The sequence below is a fragment of the Tetrao urogallus genome, assembly GCF_951394365.1.
Source record: "Tetrao urogallus genome assembly, chromosome: 1".
NCBI lineage: Eukaryota > Metazoa > Chordata > Aves > Galliformes > Phasianidae > Tetrao > Tetrao urogallus.
Genome location: NC_136813.1, coordinates 132,288,904 through 132,299,856, shown reverse-complemented (window position 1 = coordinate 132,299,856; position 10,953 = coordinate 132,288,904).

Here is a 10,953-nt window from a genome sequence, read left to right as displayed (position 1 = left end):
TGGAAAGAACAGACAAATCTGTTCTACAGTAATATTGCTGTGTTACTGTTGGTAGACCTCTCTGGGCAGAAATGCTGCATAGGGCACTTCAGGTGTATTACTAAATGCAGCTCATGTAGTTATCAAGCTTAGCAGTGAAGAATGTTCTACAGTGTCTGAAAGTGTTTTCTTATAAAGCTCTCCTCACAATCAGCTTGATTCCTGTTGAGTGTGACTAGTGCTTTGGTATTAAGCTTGAACTGTGAGTGCACTGTAGTGTGTTCCAGCATTGAGATGGTTTCAAATTTGAGAGTGAATTTGGGATTGTTGTTACTTTAATTTGAATACGACACAATTATTCAACATTTGACCTCAATTACCAGCACTGGTGGCACTTGTGTATGCAGTGTTTGAGCTGAAAGTGTTTTCAGCATAGCCCAGCTACAAATCTCAAAAGGCTAATAAGTTTCTTTGGTATGATAGTATACACTTCCTAAAAACCTTAGACTAACTCCTTTTTGCAGTGAGCAGCTTGGTAGCTAATTTTATAAGTGTGAAAATGGCTTTTCCCCTGAGGAGAGCAGTGTGACAATTTATGCTTCTGACACAAACTGGAAGGAGTCTTTCCAGGTCAGATACCAGCTCACGTTAATGTGACAGGAGCTCCATGAAAGATGTCTTCACTAAATGGTACTTTCTCTTACATGAACAATGCTTGGGATTTTCTTGGGTTTTGTTTTAGTAGCCCTTGCAACAGGAAGAAAGTTACTTGTTTGTTTTTCTTAAGAATAAAATTGGTAGGTTTCTTTTTCCTTTGTACAAGCATCTTGTTTTCTCTGAAACCCTGTTAGCAGCTTTCCTACTACTATATTTGTGATTCTGCTTGACTTTATGGGTTTTTAGTTTTCAGTGCATAGTGACTCAGAGTCTTAGTTGATACTTGGTGTTAAGGAGTTGCATTGTTGATGACAAAACATACTTGTCAGTGCAGTGAGGGGGGACTGCTGGCACTGATTAGATTTCACTAGACATCCAGTTATGTTCATTGCCAAGAAAAAAATTACTTTAGATTCATTAACAAGATGAGCCTCGCCACATTGTCATCAGTGGTAGCAGCATGTCAGGATGTGGGCTTAGAAAACATGATCATGTGCCCAAATTCTCTTGTTGTGGTATTGAGGACTTGAGACACAGGTGGAATCTATGTAGAAACAAATCCAGCTGAACTGGGAGATGCTCTCTAACAGAAGAGCACTGATGTCTGATCTCTTCTGGGCTTGCAGTGGGGAATGGAAAGGTGAGTAGGTGTAAAGAACATTCATGTTTCTTTCTGCACCTGGAGTGATGCAAATGACTGAAGACAGCCTTTCAGAGCCTTGGATGGTCAGGAAAGAGCAATGCAGTGCTTTCAGGTGGCACTATTTCTGTAGTGCTTTCTGAGACAGGAATGGTGCTAGTGCCCTGGCAGGTTGGACTTCATTTGCTTTGACTGTGACTCCAAAGATGACAGGATTTGGTATGCACATCTGGCAGTAATACCACCTCACAAAAGTATTGGATGGAACCAGCTGGAGATTTCATTCATCTTGAAGGCTTTGATCTTCAAGATGAATTTTAACATAACACCTTGCACTACTTGTTTCTAAATAGCCTTGTAATTGTGTGTGTTTTATGAATTAAATTTATGTTGAAAATAAACCAGCTTTCAGCAGTTGCATTAGGAAGAATTCCTGGCCTTTGGGCATAGCTACATTAGAAGAAAAGAGAGTCTTGCTGCTGGTGGCTTTATAAATTGGTGGGTGGAAAACATTTCTCTCTATATTTGAATATGCATCAGTGCCTCAAAGTCTTATAAGGGTAACCAGCGTCTCTACAGTTGACATCATGGATGTGGTTGATTTGGATTTTCTCACACTTTATCTTGTGGATCAGTAGCAAGTAGCTCTAGAATTCACTTGAAAACCTTTTGTAAATATGGTGGAGCTGACAGGTTCTTTATAACTCAATAAAAGCACCTGAAATGGAATTTAACTTGGTCTCCGTCTTTCTTCCTTCTACTGCTTTCCGCTTTGCTTCCTTTCTAGGGCTGATAGGTAAATAAAGCTGTGACCTTCAGTGTTCTGGAGCTCATATCAAGCAGTCCTTGATCACATATCACGCGGTCAGTTGGTTAAAAATAGAGCAAATACTGCCTCATCTTTGCATGCAAAGAAACTGTGCTGAAAAAATGCATACCTGTTTGAAATGATAAGGACATCTACTTTGGAACAGCAAATTAAACATTCAGAACACAAGCTAAACAAATGTTCACTGTTGTACATCTGCTTTTTTGTAATAAGTGCTGTTTGATGTGTTTAAAACTGTGGCTTCTGAACATGAAGCCAGCTAAACCCTCCAAAGGGCTCTGGTGTGAAGCCTGCTGCAGGCTGCTTGCTGCTGATCTTAATACAATACAAGAAGAAGGTAATGGGATGGGAGGAAGTGAAGGCCTCAAAGGTGGAACATTCGGATGGAAAGGGGGAAGATGCAGCTGTATGACTGAAATGAAAAGTGTACCGAAGAAACACCTTTTAAAAGCTGGTCTTGTGATGGTATTGAGTCATTTCCGTACTGCTATTGAGTGTTTTTTAATTATTGCTAGCTAACTGAAGGTATATTTTTACTCTCTTGCCTCCCACACAAGTCAGCTTTGGTACATTGCTCCACCTTGCTTAAAATTTGTCTTAATTATACCTCAAATTCTTCTTGAGCCCAGTTCAATATACATACGTCGGGGAAAAAACCCATCTGGAGTGGCTTGCTTGCCCTAATTCCTGCTTCCTTTTTGTTCAGAAGTTAAAGCACAAGGGAGTTGCTGTGGACAGTTCGGAGTCTGCACAACTTGTGGAGACCGAATGTTCAATCATGTTTCCAAAACCTGCACTGCTTTTTTTTTTTCTTCAGTCTATGATGATGGAAACTAAATGCCAAAGCAATACAGCTCTGCCTCCCCAGATGTCAATCATCTTGGTTTGAAGTTGCCAGTTAGCAAAGTTAATGGTGTGTGGCAATTGCTGTCTTGGTTGCGTTGGCTACAGTCTTTCCTCAGCCTGAAATTCTTGTCAGCAGCAAATAAAGAAGGCATGGTTGCAACGCTTCTGCTCAAGAAGTCTGTGAGCTGTGGTGGAAACAAATTCAAGAGAGAGCTGCAGAGGTTTGAAGAGGAACTAGTCTTCCTGTTATCTGTGCAAAACAGGGGCTGCTGCCTTTTCCTTCTGTTATGGTGGCCAAAAGTTCTAGGGCTGAATGCAAAAGGGAATTTGCCTTTAACTTCGCATGGCACAGAACTTGTCTCCTTTGGCAGACTGGCAATGACAGGAATGAAGTCCTTCTCCTTCCTACTGCCTTATTAATCATCTCTTGGGTCTTCCTGGGGATATTCCAGCAGAATTTAGCAATCCTGTTGTGCCCTCACTCCTTAGAAGGAAGAGGTCCTGTTCTTGCTCTTCAAATTACGCTGACAGAGCAGGGGAGGGCAGCAGACACCAGGCTGTGGATATCATTGTGCTGAAAAGTAAACCTTACCTCAACAACCTTAGCCTGAAGATCCCTTCAGATCACTGTTTTTGGAGGGGGGAGGGGGGGGGAAGAGACCTGCCAGTGGCAATGTAGGTGCAGCTGTAGCAAATAGCAGCCTTGACAGAGGTGATATCTGTCAGAACGTAACTTTTTTTTTTTCCCCAAAGGCCTCTTCCATCTTTTGGGAATGTATGTATGCTTGAGCCATTTCCATACTGTTTGTCTGGCATAAAAGTACTGGTATGTATTACCTAAATAAGAGAAATTCTCTTTTTATAGCAGCAATGGAAGCCCAGTGGCAGCACAGGCTGAAGTGCGATTTTTGGTTGATTTTGTCTTCACAGCACTTGCAGAGCAAGGCAGTGCAGTACTGCCTCCTTCTATGCTGGTTGTCTCTTGCTGTTAAGGACAAAAAGCTCAACCAAATATTGTGGGGGACCCAGGTACTTCCAGAACTGTTATGTGTTCTTGTTCCTGACCCAGCAAAAGCAGTAAAAGAAAGGAGAACTGTGTTCTCTATTAATGCCATCCTATAAACTGGGGGATGCTTTCCTGATGTTACCTTGGTAATTCAGTTTTTCTGACAGCTGTTTCTCAGGCTCTGGTCATTGTTGTATGCTGTAGTTCTAGCTGAGCTAGTTCTGTAGCTCAGCTCTGTGGCTGTCCAGCTGTTCCTAACTGCAGATTGTGCTTTCCAGAATCAGTACAGCGGTACTGACTGAGCAAGATGGGCAAGCAAGCACGAAGATTGGTCACTATCCCTACGGGCAATTGATGATTGCTCTTAGATTGCAGTCACAGATGGATGTGCAGAAACGCAAGTGGACAACAGATGGAGCACGTGCATTATGGTAAGTGCGTGTAAGAAAGCAGGAGCAATTTTACACTCCACTGTGCTTGCAGGGGGAGCAAGACATGCTCAGTCTCTCTTGAAATCAACGTATTCTAGCTGAGCCAGCACAGGCCTGTAGTATTACAGATGGTGCAAGCGTGCCTTAGTTCAAGTGTGGAATAAATTGCAGTCATCTAGGTTGCTTGTACAAATTGGTGATAAGCTTGACTCTTGTATCAGTAGCTACACAGGACTATCAAGGGAAATCAACAAGAGCAAGACTAGGCTGTTTGCAGGGCACCTAGAGCCTGAAGCCACAGTCCCAGTCAGTGAACACTTGTTAATATCTCTGCATGCCTCAGGAGAGGTAGGGGGAAGTTGGTGTTGCATGAGGAGGGAAGCTCAGCAATGAACCTTAAAAGTGAACCTTAAAAACTACTCTCTAAAAGTCTTAAATAAAAATTGGCAAGTGCTGTGTGTTTTGGGGACTTCATTTTAGCCACTCATATTTGCTTTCCAAAGGACCACATTGGTGCACTTGACTTACCTAAGCAGACTGAGTCTGTAGGTGTAGCTGGTAGAGAAAGGCTTCAGCAAAGCAAATTCCCAGTCTTGTGCTGCAGCCCCTGGTGTCCCTGCCTTTCCTAACATGTTAATATGGAAAAACGAATGTTAGTGTGACACAAAACACATGATTTTTGTTTGTGGTATTTGCTGCATACCTCAACCTATGCCGAGAAATGCATACTTTGCCTTTTCATGCACAAATAAATTCCAGATTTAATAAGCTTTTGTAGCAACTAATACTCAATTTTAATTAGGCAATAATAAAGCAAACTTTCACAGGTTTACTTTCCTCATTGAAAAGCCTTAGGTGGTGTACTGACATGAGAAGTCTTGTCTTTCAGTGCTGGAAAACTTGTTCTGTACTACTTCTTCCACGCTATTGGCTGAAGTGATTTCCTCAGCAAGCAGTTAGGAATACTTTCTGTGAGCTGTAAATCCTTTACACAAGGTGCTGATAAGAAGTTTCTGAGAAGATCTGAGTGTTTATCACCTTATCCCTGTATTGCAGATAACTGAAGTACCTACACAGAGTGATAATTAATAATATAAGATCACATTCCTCTTTGTTAAGAACTGCATGCTTTCTCTTACAGGTAAGTTTTGTTTATCTCTTTAGTCCTTGTTATGTCCCACAGTTTTAATTCTCCCTGATTCCAAAGTGGGTTTGGTCTCAACTCAATTGCAGGTTAGCATATAGAGTAGCCAAAAGACTTCTATTAATATTAAGTAGCATGCACTGGCAATACCAGAGGCAAACAGGCAAATAATAATTACAAAAATGCATGACTTTTTATCCTTATATAAATCAGTGGATAAATTGTTTTTCAGTATTTTACTAAACTTATTTTAAGTATAATTCATATTCTCAGTCTTCGTTCATGTCACACTGTTAAGCAGGTTACGGGTTAGTGTGAATTATTAGGAGACTTTACTAGGTGTTCTGGTATTTAATGTTATGAACTGTAGATTCACCTTTGCCTCATCACAGGCAAGTCCTTATTTCTCCCATCTGTGGAAAATGAGGCATTCAGAACGTGCTGCCTTACATGACTGTTCTGCTTTCATTTGGAGTTGAGATTCTGTAGTATTTGAGGGGACGTGTTTGGTAGGATGTAGAAATTCCAGCTTGGGATTTGCTTCAGTACTTTGGCTCTTGTTTCAATGCGAATGTGTAATTGAAGCTCTGTTAAATCTTTCTGCTCTTTGAGAGCCTGCAAGTATTTAGTAATGTCAGTGTTAAGCCTTTTTTTCCTCAAAAAGTGCCTGAGAATGTGACAGTCTGTGGCAGAAATCTCCTGTCGCTTCCATGACTATGCTGCTGTATTTTTGACAGTTCATAATGATGTTGGTCACTGCAAACTTTCGTTATATTTGGTATAATACCAGAGTTTTTAGATATGCTCGAACTGACAAATAACATTTGTTGTTTGAATCATTTAGGATGGAAAAGACCTCTAAGATCATCTAGTCCAACTATCTACCTACTGCCAATATTGCCCACTAAATCACGTCCCTTAGTACCACATCTACCCTTTCCTTAAACACCTCCAGGGATGGTAAGTCCATCACATCTCTGGGCAGTGTTATCACTCTTTCAAAGAAGTTATTCCTAATATCCAACCTGAAATTTCCCTGGCACAACTTCAGGACATTCCCTCTCATCCTATCAGTGATACCTGGGAGAAGAGGCCGACCCCCACCTCACCACAGCCTCCTTTCAAGTAGTTGTAGAAGGCAATAAGATCTACCCTGAGCCTTCTCCTGACTGAACAATCTCAGTTCCCTCAGCTGCTTCCTGTAAGACTTGGGCTCCAGACCATTCACAGCTTTGTTGCCTGTCAACAAGTGAGGCTCCAGGGCCTCACTTTCTTGTTCTGAGGGACCCAAAGGTAAACACAGTACTTAAGTGCAGCCTCACCAGTGCCAAGTACGGATAGGCTGTCATCTTCCCAGTTCTGCTGACTGCAGTATTTCTGATACAAGCCAGGATGACGTGGCCATCTGGGCTGAGTGCTGGCTCATGTTTAACTGAGTGTCTACCAATACCCACAGGTCCTTTTTGTCCATGCAGTTTTCCAGCCACACTGCCCCAAGCCTATAGGAATTGTTATGCCCAAAATGCAGGACCCAGTACTTAGTCTTGACATCCAGAACCCTCTGTAGGGCTTTCCTGCTCTCAGGCAGTTCCTCACGACTTGGTATCGTCTGCAAACTTCCTAAGGGTGCACTAAATCCCCTCATCCAGATCATCAATAGAGATATTAAACAGGATGGGCCCTGATACTGGCCCTGAGGTACACCGCTCGTGACTGGTTGCCACCTGGACTTAACTCAGTTCACCACCACTCTCCAGGCTTGGCCCTCCAGTTGATTCTTTACCCAGCAGAGTGTACTTGGCAGCCCATGGCTTGTACAGCTTCTTCAGGAGAATACTGTTGGAGACAGTGTCAAAGGCTTTACTGAAGTCTGGATAAAATGCATCAGCAGCCTTTCCCTCATCCACCATGCAAGTTACTCAATCACAGAAGGAGATCAGATTGGTTAAGCATGACTTGTCTTTCGTGAACCCATGCTGGCTGAGGCTGATCCCCTAGTTGGTCCTGCACATGACGTGTAATCTCACTCAAAAAAATCTGTTCCATAACCTTCCCAGGCACTGAGGTCAGTCTGGCAAGCCTGTACTTTCCTGGATTCTCCTTATGATCTTTCTTGTAGATTAGCAAGTGTCCAATCATCTGATACCTCTCTGTTCACCAAACTCACCCAGCCAGCTGGAGAGGGAAGTCAGGATTGTTTCTGATGAGCAGATACCTCCAAAGCGTTTTATCTTCTATTTTCTTCTATGTCCTTAATCAGCTCCTGTGCTTTTCCTTTCTTCCATCCTAGAACTTTCTTCAGCAGCTCTGTGCACCACACCCCCACACACTCTCCTCAGCATTGTGCCCCCATTCATTTCGGAGTTGCTTAAATTGGTGTTCAGGTGGGAAGATGTAGAAGAGTTCAGAGAGAGTTTGAAAAGGACATGTATTCAAAAAATCCTGGGAGATGCTGTACTATGGTATGGATTTCCAAATGGGTAACATTTTGCATTTTATGGTCCTGTCTGCATTCCTGTGATGCATAGGGGAAAATGAGGATTTTTTTTGTATTTAAATGGAAAAAGCCACCCATGTGAGAGAAACATTAAATGATCCATTTTTCTCTTAACTTTTCTCAGTTCATTTTGCTCTTTCTGTTACTCCATTGAATCTCTCTATCCCACAAGCAGACATTCATGCACAGCAGTTTTCCAGAGCTGACAGTGGTCCTACTTGTGTAGCAGGACCAGTTGGATGTAGGGGGAGGGTGTAATGACCTGGTGGATGTTGCAACGCATTTCTACTGTGGGTGAGCTCAGCAGCGCTACATGACAAATGGTTTTTACTGCTCTGGCTTGCCAAAGACTTCAGTTTGTGCCTCCACCACCACTGGAGAGATTTGTGGTTGCTCATCACCTCATGGATCAGGTCTTTTGTTAATGATGTCTCTGAGAACGTGTCATGCTTGCTTACAGACACCACTTGATGTTAATTCCTTCAGGACTCAAGGATAACGTGCCAGGAATGAAGAGGAATTGGTTGAGTTAACAAAGGGAAAAGTCACTAGCAGAAACATTAGTGGTGCTATACTAGCTATGCTTGTACTCCCAAAAGGCTAAGCTAAGGATTGTTGAAACACAGTGCAATCTATTTTCCAGTTTTAGGTACATTTGCATTTTGTTTTCATGGAAAGAAGAGAAGGAAAGGTTTCACAAAGCCCAGTTGTTTGCTCTTGGTTCAGGCGATGCTTGGTAGGTTTGCCTCCAATGTGTTTGTTTTTAAGTGTTGCACACAATGATTTCCACTGAGGTCAGCGTTTCTGGAAATCCAGGTCACTTAAGTTGTCTGACAGGGTGCAGAGCGTGACTACGTGACCAGGACAATGTGGGAGGGAGGGATGAGACCTGAAAGGGCCTTTCTCGTAGGTCCTGCTGCTAAGCAAACAGTTTGGGTGGCTTTCGTATTTCCACTGATGACAACAGAACTCCTGACTACAAATACAATAGTGGATTTTGTTCTTTGTGCTCGTGTTTTGCCGTGCTTACCTTGATTGTTATAACCTGGGATCCTGATCCTTCTTGCAGGAAATGGTAGAAGCCCCACTGACAGCAGAGGGAGTGGATGAGGTTCCCCACAGATTTTTTTCTGCTGGATACAGAAATAAAGCAGCAGACTTTAAAATGCAGCTGTTACAGTTTGTCAGGATGTTTCTTTCCGTATTCCTATGCACTTCATGACTACAGCCTCTGATGGACCGGCAGGAAGAGGGCCAGACATCGTAGGGTGTGAGTAATCATCAATTCTAACTTGTTCAGTCACATATGCAGTGAATTTTAAGAAGGCATGAGATTTCTACTCCACCTTTTCTTTCGTATGGGTCCTGGTGGAAAAGTGGCTAATACCGGATACATCTTGGTGATGTATGCATAGCCAGCTGTAATACAAACTGGATCTGGAGGCAGAGCTGCCTGCTGATGCAGCACTTCAGGTCGTGTTCCTGATAATGCTGTTTCCGTCACTGATGGGACAGGCCTCCATTCCCCTCCTTTTTGGTGTCTGCGGTATAAGAATCCTTGCTTGAATGAGGCCCATCCTTGTCTCCTTTTATTGGCAGCAGAGTAACAGGCCTTCTCAGGATGTGAATCATGGGACCGCTCTGTAAGATTGCATTAGGTGAGATTGATGATGTCTTCCCACCAGTGACTAAGGCAGCTCCAGTGTGACTAGGTTTGATTTAGCATCTGCTATGTAGAAGCATATAGCTGCACCCATTCCCATTGGGATGTCTGCAGGCTCCCTTCTGGACTTGCAGCTCAGCTGCAGCGTGAGTGTGTCCATGGTGTCAAAAGATGCCTTGGGGACGTGATACTCTTCCTATTTTCAGGCTGTGAGTGAATTGGAAGAATTAGACTAGGGTAAGTGTAGTGTGATTCAGGAGAGCAACACATCCACGTTTCTTCTTAGGAAGTGAAACGTTTTACAGAATGTCATTGTTCACATAGGGTAGTCCCCTCCTAGAGGGCACTGCGCTCTCTTCTCTCTTCATCAAGTTTTAAAAGTTCTTGTGTTGAAAGCTGCAGTCTGAGTAATGGAGAAAAAGTTTGGGACTGCATACTTAGCTTCCAGAAAATGCCCACATGAATGTGTCTGTTTAAAATGCAGCAACCACAAGGGAAATTCTCAGGACAGATGACTTCAAATTCAAAATAAAAATGTAGCAGGAAATTAAAAAAGAAAGACCTATGACCAATACCCATGAAGAATCATTTGACCAGTGTCTAGAATTCAGCTGCATAACAAATCGAGGCAAACCACCAAGAAATATGCATTTGTTATGGTTTTTCAGTTACATTTCTCAAGTTCAAAACCACATTAAGTAAATAAAGCTGATTCAGGGAATTAGTGTATTAAGGTTTTCATTGATGTACTTGTAACTGCAAAACATATTTCACAGTATTAATGTCAGCATTCAATCATTGCTTTAACTCTGCAGTCAGTATAATTGGATGCACCTGATAATTAAAAGCTCAATCCTTATTCCTTGATGCTTTCAGAACTTCGCTGAGCCTGCCAGTGGCTGTTTGTATTTGCTGTGTGTACAGTTCATAGAGATTTGAGTGCTGAAAACTCAGATTGTTCTGACAGTGGTGTCTCTTTTGTGTCTGTGGTGATTTTCCTCTGGGAAGATGGTGAAATATCTACCTGTCGTGAATAAGCAACAAGTCACAAACTGCCCTGTTTCAAGCAATAGCATGACTTAAAAATAATTTCTTAGAAACTGGGAGGTGAATCTTCTCCATTGGTCACTGGTACATTTGATCTGTTGTGTTTACAAAACCTGTGTGGCACTGTTGGGTGCAGAAGCACACTGGTGCCACATGCACAGAGCTACTCAATGGGACAGCTGGACACTGAAAAATACAGAGGGAAAGAAAATGA